At 35.9% G+C, this 8,248-nt stretch overlaps 1 long non-coding RNA gene across 1 annotated transcript; it reads right to left on the bottom strand.

Moving 5' to 3' along the window:
• Positions 1–4,156: 4,156 nt before the first annotated feature.
• On the bottom strand, positions 4,157–6,974 carry LOC130990114 (uncharacterized). Its single transcript, XR_009090834.1, has 3 exons — positions 6,612–6,974; positions 5,048–5,112; positions 4,157–4,454 (listed from the first exon to the last, which is right to left on the bottom strand). It is a non-coding gene; the product is annotated as an uncharacterized LOC130990114 (long non-coding RNA).
• Positions 6,975–8,248: the final 1,274 nt, after the last annotated feature.

Raw genomic sequence — 8,248 nt, 5'->3', positions numbered from 1 at the left:
CTTCCGCTCAGGCTCCGGCGCCTTCCCCTGACAGCGGAGATGCATTGTCGCTGTCGGTCTCCGGCGCCGCCGTCGCCGCTTCGGTTCTCCTCTCCGCCGCCGCGCTGTTGAGGCACTGAATTAGAGATTGTGTGGATTTTTTTCCTTTGGTGTGGAATTTTATTTTCCTATTATTTGTTTAGCTAGGGATTGTTGTGGTTGGGTATTATTGATATATTCTTTTTGTATTTCTATACATTTCTGAGGAATAAATTGAGATATTTGCTTACTAATCTTGACAGATCTTTTCAGTTTGAGAATTGTTTTCAATTGAATAATCAAAAGTACTAAATTTTTAGCAAATGAATTAACAAGATTGGTTTCATGAATAATATATGCCTTAAAGAATTTACGCTTAATCTAATTTATAATTCATAATATTCATGTTTTTGAACTATGAATTATTTTCAAGCCTAAATCCATTCAAAATGGGTCCATAATAATTCATAAGAAAAAAAATAAAAATAATAATCTCGAGGCCTAAATCCAAATTCCAAAAAATTAAACAAAATGTCTGTCATATGCCCGCTCTATCCCAATAATCAAGTTTCTTTTCTTTTATTTAATATTATTTTATTAACTAATTAAATTAACTAATACCATTCTAACATAAAAATAGAAACGGCCTATATTTTTAATTCCTCCAAAATGATATTGGGTGGCAGATCTCACCCAAATAATTACACTTTGTCCAAATTTTTTGGGTAGCAGAACATGAAATAAATAAAAGGCGGCCGATAGTGAAAATCCCTCCAAAATTTTGCATTCCATTTCAAAAAATTTAAAAACACATCAGAATTGTTACATACTATATCTATTAAAAGGGAGCCATTATTTGCTCACAATTCTTACATAGTCAGTGACTAAAAGAGAATAAAAAAAAAACATGAGAAAAAAAGATTTAACTATAAAGGAGAGGTCTTCTATGCTTCAATTCCTTCTTCTTGAAAGCAAAAATGGAAAGCTACTAAGAGGGAAAATGAAAGCTATGGAGGAGAAGTTCAACCTCCATACTCACACGACACCAATATCAATGACCTTGGATTTTTTAAGGCCATCCAAAGCCTACAAATAGAAATTGCATGCAATGATGTTGATAATTTAGTAAATGCGGTGCATGAAGCTTATGAAGAACTAACTCCAATGACTTTAAATTGTTTTTTTTAAGCTTACAAGGTTGCATGCTAGAGATCATGGAGGTCAAAGGGCAGAACTGTTACAAGCTACTACATATGAAGAAAGGGTCATTGATGAGACAAGATTTACTTCCATTAAGTTTGGAAGTCCCCCTTGAACTTGTCACAGAATGCATAAGATATTTGAAAGAGAAATGTGCAGTTGAAGGACTTGAAGACATAATGGATAGATTAGGCATTAATGAGGCAAATGTGGATGGCATTGAAGAACTTTTCAACGCCATGATGGTTTTTTGATTTTGTGTAATGCCTACATGAAGCTATAATGCTCATTGAATCTCTAGTTGGAAGCATGTTTTGTAAACAGAAAATGTATGGCAAATTTTGTTTTGAATTTAATTTTTATTTTCTGTCTTTTCATTTAATGCCTATATGTAGCCAACTGCCATGATTAATGAAGATGGCAGATATCTATACACTATGAATATGAAGATGGCAGCCAACTACACACCCCAAATCAAGCAAACTGAGCGAAAAGCTTAACAAAAATGGCAGCACACAACCATGAAACACCAAGATGACAGCCAACTACACACCCCACATTAATGAAGATGGCAGCCAACTACACATCACAATGTAAGCACACTAACACACAAATCACAAACAGCACAATTACATACATCTCCGCCTCATAACAATCATAGACATAAAATCAGATTAGGCATGATGAGCATGTTTATATCATTTCGGAGCAAAAAATTAACCATCAAACCCTAGTACTATTGCATGCAGCCACTAAATCCCCAATTACACCATTTGTCAGTTCAATTTAAACAACATAGTAAAACATAGAAGATCTCACCCGAAACATCATTGGACAAAAAATGGCGAGCAGGTGAAGGTGGGCTTCGGATGCAGTGTGCCACCACTCGTTTGGTTCCTTTGATTTCTAGTCCAAATCATCTTATTCCTCCGATTTCATCACAAATCTATGGCTTTCCTCGCTTAGAAAACATTTCCCCAAGATTCATAACAGAGAAGGTCAATATCTCTCTCGATTTCAAAGGATTTAGTCAAACACTTAGGTAAAGTAGAACAAACGTACGTTTTCATTCTTGCGGGGTGACTCAACCTAAACACCTCTAGATTGACTTGCAATAGGACAAGGACACTCTAACAACGGTAAGTTAACCCCCAAAGTCGTCTCTCAAGGAAGATCTTAAAGGGCTCTTAATTGTATCACACGAAAGCAATAAAGATTGGATTGAAAACTTGTAAAATTAAACTAACACTTGGAATTTAAACTTAACTTGAAACTTAAACTTAAGAATTAACTAGGCGGAAAAGGAATTAAACTAATGATTGTAATTAAAACTTAAACTTAAAACTTAAACTTAAAATTAACTAGGCGAAATAAACTATTAAACCCTAGGCAAAATTAAATGGTAAAGTAAAGGCGAATTGAATTTAAATGCTACTAGGCTAAGAATTTAAATACTTGTAAATAAAAGCTTGTAATCTATTTGACATAAACGAAATTGCATAATTGAAAGAAAAGCATAATTTAGACGATGCAAAGGAATTAAAATAAATACGAAATACCATAAACGTCGCGAGGATGAAATCACTGTCACTTGATAACAACTCGAAACAGAAAAGTAAATCAAACGAAACTTTAAATCTAACTAGAAAAGAAATCTTAAAAACTTGAAGAACTAAGAAAACTTAAAAAACCCTAAATGTTTGGCTGCCTGGCGGAAGATTAATTCTCAAGGGTGGAAGCAAAAGATTAGGGCAAATGATGATTATTACATGAACATTAAGGTCTTATTTATAGACTACCAAACAACCCTAAAGGAAACATGAAGGCCCAGCAAATCTCCGCCTAAAATAGAATCGTGCGTGCTCAGGAGATTGCAGAGAAGATAACTTGTTTGGCAAGTCTTGGTAACTCTGGCGAGAAATTGCCAGCTCTGGAATTGTGTTGACTCTGGCGAGTAAAGTCTGCTTTGGTGACTGAGCTTCAGCTCTGTCGAGTTCTAGCTCTGCTCTGGCAAATGAGTTCTGCTCTGGAGATGGTGAGCTATGACTATGGAAGTCAGCTCTGGCTATGGCATTTCAGCTCTATCGAGCTTGGCAAGTTCTGGCGCGGGATTATCGGCTCTGCTCTGGCGCAGACTATTCCGCTCTGGGCACCAGTTTGCCCCTAAAAACGCACTTCTAATCCAAAATCTCCAGAATATCATTCTTTCTCCTATTTTATAAAAGTCTCCTGCAAAGCATAAAACAGACTCATAAATGCACCAAATTCCAGAATAATTAACTCTAACATGGCACAAACAAACCCCCAAATTAAGAACAATTAGGCATTAATCACGGGGCAAGGGCGTCGGTAGATCGGAATGGAGGGGCCGGACTCCAATCTGCCACGTACTCTCCGAGCTCTTTGCTATCTGACGCGCCTAGACCATATTCATCCGGCGACGCCGGCAACATCTCTGACATGGAGAAATGGAAGTACACCGGCGGCGGATCACCCCACAACGAGCAATCATCTTCGGTGTCGGGAATCACCTCGTCGCTCAAAACTCCTTCCAACCATACGAAGGGTTCATCACGACAGAGTGAAGAACGGAGAAATGCGGCGGAGTGAAAGAACGGAGGAAGACGGCGGTACTTAGGGTTTTCCCCTTTAGGAGGGCAGCGAGTTTCAGAGAGAAAATGCGAGAGAGAGAGAGAGAGAGAGAGTGACAGATTTGAGAATATAGGAATTAGGGTTAGAAATATATTTAAATATAGAAGTGTTAATTAATTTACTAATTGTATCCTAATTAATGTTAAAAAGGGAAATGAGACTAGTTACATGGGACGGCTCAAAAAGGAATACGAGACTTGGATATTGGGATGGAGAGAGTATGTCACAACCCACTATCCCAATGACGGGTTAACCGGGGTTATGACTTGGGGTGAACAAAAAGAAATGGAAATGGACAATTACTTAACATTAAAGTATATGAAAATGTCACTCATAAATAAAATGCTATGATCATATATGATTATTTGGATACTTATAAAACATACACATAAAGGAGAACTGATTAAGGTGGGTTACCCAATAACACGTGTCACAACTTCATAACATAGAGCTATCTTAATCAAAGTGTTTTGCAGCGGAAAACGTGTGAGATATACATATGAAGATGTATACTCAAGGTTACATTTCTTGAAATGTCAAAGGAACACCCGCTCAACGCCATTCCATTCCATCAGCTGCTCAACCTGCACATTTAGAAATACATGCAGGGCTGAGTATAAAAATACTCAGTGGGCATAGCCGAAAATACAGCATGCATACATATATAAATTGAACTGCCATAACAGTAACACACAGGGGTTTTCTTGAATGGCCTGCGCTTACTTAAAACATTTCGTTCATTTTCATAAAGTCAATCGGCCGATCATTTTCCTTCATATGATCCATATCTGTTCCTTTCTGTCACGCGCCGGGAAGGAGGCCTCCTTACCACGAACGCCAAGACCGGTCGCAAGCGACTCGCGGTCTCCATAAGTGTACACGTTAACCCTAGCTAGCGACCTTTGTCTAGCATAGGATCCCAATTGGATTTCCTTTAAAGTTGGCGAACCAACACAGATAGGATACATATAAAAACATAAACATTTTTGGCAGTCAATCATTTCATAAACTTTTCATTTCATAAACATTTTCATTTTCATTTCATAAGAGTCATTTATCATTTGGGCATAATAATAAACTGAAATTAACAGTTAAAATCATCTCATGCATATATTCGTATAAGAGGCCTACGACACGCAGGGGATCTCTATATACGTATAGTAAAAGTAATGCCCACCTCAAACGTTCTTAAGCTAGCGTGGAGTCGCTTCTTCTTCGGCTTCATTTCCTGTCGCCCGGACCCTTATTGATGAAGAGTCGGTAAGTTCGTGAAGAAAATTGTCACAAGACAAAGTCTAATTCTACGTGTCTAGGGTATCTTTTAGTATTTTAAGGTTCTAGCATCCATAAGTCGTTTCGATTAAAACAATCAAAAACCAACATAACATCGACTAACCACATAACAAACGAAATAATAGAATTCAATATCCTTAAACTTAATATCATTTAGAAAGCTAAGAGTTTAATATAAAACATTCTCAACCCAATCCTTGAAAAATAAATCACATAAACAATTAATCTCAATAATAGCATTCTTGAAAAAAAAAAAAAAAAACTAAACTCGAGGTTTCTTTGTAAAAAAAATTCTCAAAATTTCAATTTGAGCTCACATAGTACACAAGAATACAATTACATGATCATACGTCTTAAGAAAAAATCAACAATCGGCTTCCCCTTTTTATCATCATTTTCGGTCCTCCCATAAAATCTTAGGGGATGGTTCGTCTCATCTCATATCGCATATATGAGCTCAATTATTCATCACATAGTCATATATGTTCACATCCAACACCTAACTCATCTCATATGAGAGACCTCATACAAACGCGCAAACTAAACTCTTTGAAAATTCAAAATCCTTTCTAATCCTTTTAAAATCCATACTCATAAAACCTTAACTCATACTCTATCTCATATTCTATCTCCTTACTCAACTTTATATAAACACTCCACTCATCTCAAATCCTTAAGTTCAAGGATAGGTTTCAAGAAAATCATGGTTCTAAGTCTGGATTTATCTCTCATATAAGGCTCGTCTAATCTCATTCAAACACATAGGCCACAATCACATAAAGCACATAAGAATCACAATCAAACATCATTAAAACATGCTCTGTTTTTACACTGATTCAACTTCAAAATTTAATCTGTTCTTACCCCGACATCTCCTGGACTCGATACTCATACCAAAAGAAAGATCTTCAAGTCTAGTTTCTTATAAAAAAAAGTAGAGTTGAAAACTCCAAGTGGTTTGAGAGATATGACGTTTTTACCACGATCTACCATATTCGGCAGTTTTGAGCAATCGAAAACTTGGATTTTTGAAAAATAGTAAACGTTGTCAAACTGGACTCAACTTTGGTGGATATCTATCTAACACAATAAAGGTAATACCATAAAAATTTGGAAATCTATATCACAAAGGAAGCTACTGAAATGAATGACTCTTTCCCCTGTTCTCTGAAATTCTCGGTAGTAATGTGCAGTTTGGATTTTTCATTTTAAAGAAATATCAAACGAAGTTGGAATGGCTTGAAATTTTACCAGGGTACTCAAGACTCATGTAGGGACTTGCTATAAAATTTTCAAAGTTATTAGACATCGACAAACCGTCGATCACAGTAGGTCAGTAGGTCTACGAAATTCACCAAAATCTCATCTCAAATTCTTTAAATGCTCAAGATTATATACTCACATATAACATCATACAATCTAGATCTATGAAAATAAGAATCACTTACCCAAGATTAAACAAAGATCAAAGTTTTCCTTTCTCACTCTTCAAACCAAACCCCACGGTCCTCTTGAAATCTTCAAGAATTGAAAGGTGTTTATGTTGATTTGGTGGAGGATTTGATCTTGAAGTGAACTTGGAAGCTTTGGTGATTAATCTATGGCGATCTTTTGGAGCAAAATTGGAAGAGAGGGATTTTTGGAGGTGACCGAGAGTTGAAGTGTGAGGGAGTGAAGTGATGAGCTTTGTCTTGCAATGGAAGAATGATTAAGGACAAAGCATTATTCATGATTAAAGCTTGGTTCCCTACCACCTTAGCACACTAATCCTATCTTCACTCATCACACTTCCACTCATGTCTATTAGATAAAAATAAGTTAGTGGTAGGGAAAAGAAAATATTAGTGGTGGTAGGAAAAAAGATTAGTGGTAGGGAACAGAAAATATTAGTGGAGGATAATGGGGTGTTACATTAAGTAAATATAAAAATGTGGTGTAGGAATAACCCATGTGTAAAAAAAATATGGAAGACTAATCATCAATTAATAAAATGCTAGAGCATAAAACTCTTGTGATCAAAATTAAAATAAATAGCACTAACATTAGTGCACTCTCTCAATTTATAAATACATCATAGGAAAATAATTTGAGAAAAATATTGATGGAAAATTTTTATAACTCATCATTCCTAAATTTCTCGGTAAAAATAAATGAATACATAAATTTTTTTTTCGATTTGAAAACTCAAAATAAATCTTTGAGCTCCATCATTCTCTTAATGGACTCAAAAAAATATTTTGAGTGCATCATCCGTTGAAATAAAAATAAAAAAAAATCATCACGTATGTAAATCATCAAATTCACATAAGTCCGTATTTTATTAATGGATGCTGAACCCTAATTACCATAAGAAATCCTTAAATCAATAATTAAAAGTCTATAATCCTTAATAAAAAGTCGGGGCATTACATACTATCCCCCTTAACATAAATTTCGTCCCGAAATTTATACCTCAGAAAATAACTCTGAGTACTTCACTTTCCTGTTAGACGGTAGTCTATTATTGACCATGATATATTCATAGGTCCCTTACTATCGGTATTGACTTAGTCCTTAGTACCTGAACTTCCCGATCTAAGATAGATTTGGATCTTCCTTCGTAACTCAAATATTGACTAATAATAATGTTGTTCTTATGGATCATATGCTTTGAATCGTAAACATACTTCTCTATTTGCGACACATGGGATACATTACGCACATTCTCAAAGCTTAGCGCTAACGCCAACCAGTAAGTTATTGGGTCTATCCTTTCTACAATCTCGTATGAGCTTATAAAACGGGGTTTAGGTTTACCCTTTACACCGAATCTAACGATTCCTCTTGATGGAGAAACCTTCAGAAAAACTTTCTCTCCATCCTCAAACTGTAGGTCCTTTCGGCGTTTGTCAGCATATGACTTCTGTCTATCCTGGGCCTCCTTGATTCCTTTTTCTGATTTGACGGACGATCTCAATCATCTCGCCATTTCATCCCAACAAAGTGGTGATCTATATTTCCTCAGGTATAACGCATCATTTGCCAACCTATCGATAGGCGATTGATAACTGGTAAAAACATGTTCTCAGCTTTCACCCCGGTTTAG

Source organism: Salvia miltiorrhiza, chromosome 6 (assembly GCF_028751815.1).
Source record: "Salvia miltiorrhiza cultivar Shanhuang (shh) chromosome 6, IMPLAD_Smil_shh, whole genome shotgun sequence".
In the NCBI taxonomy this organism is placed as follows: Eukaryota; Viridiplantae; Streptophyta; class Magnoliopsida; order Lamiales; family Lamiaceae; genus Salvia; species Salvia miltiorrhiza.
Note: the sequence above shows the minus strand (reverse complement) of the source record. Positions and strands in the feature narration are given on the sequence as shown.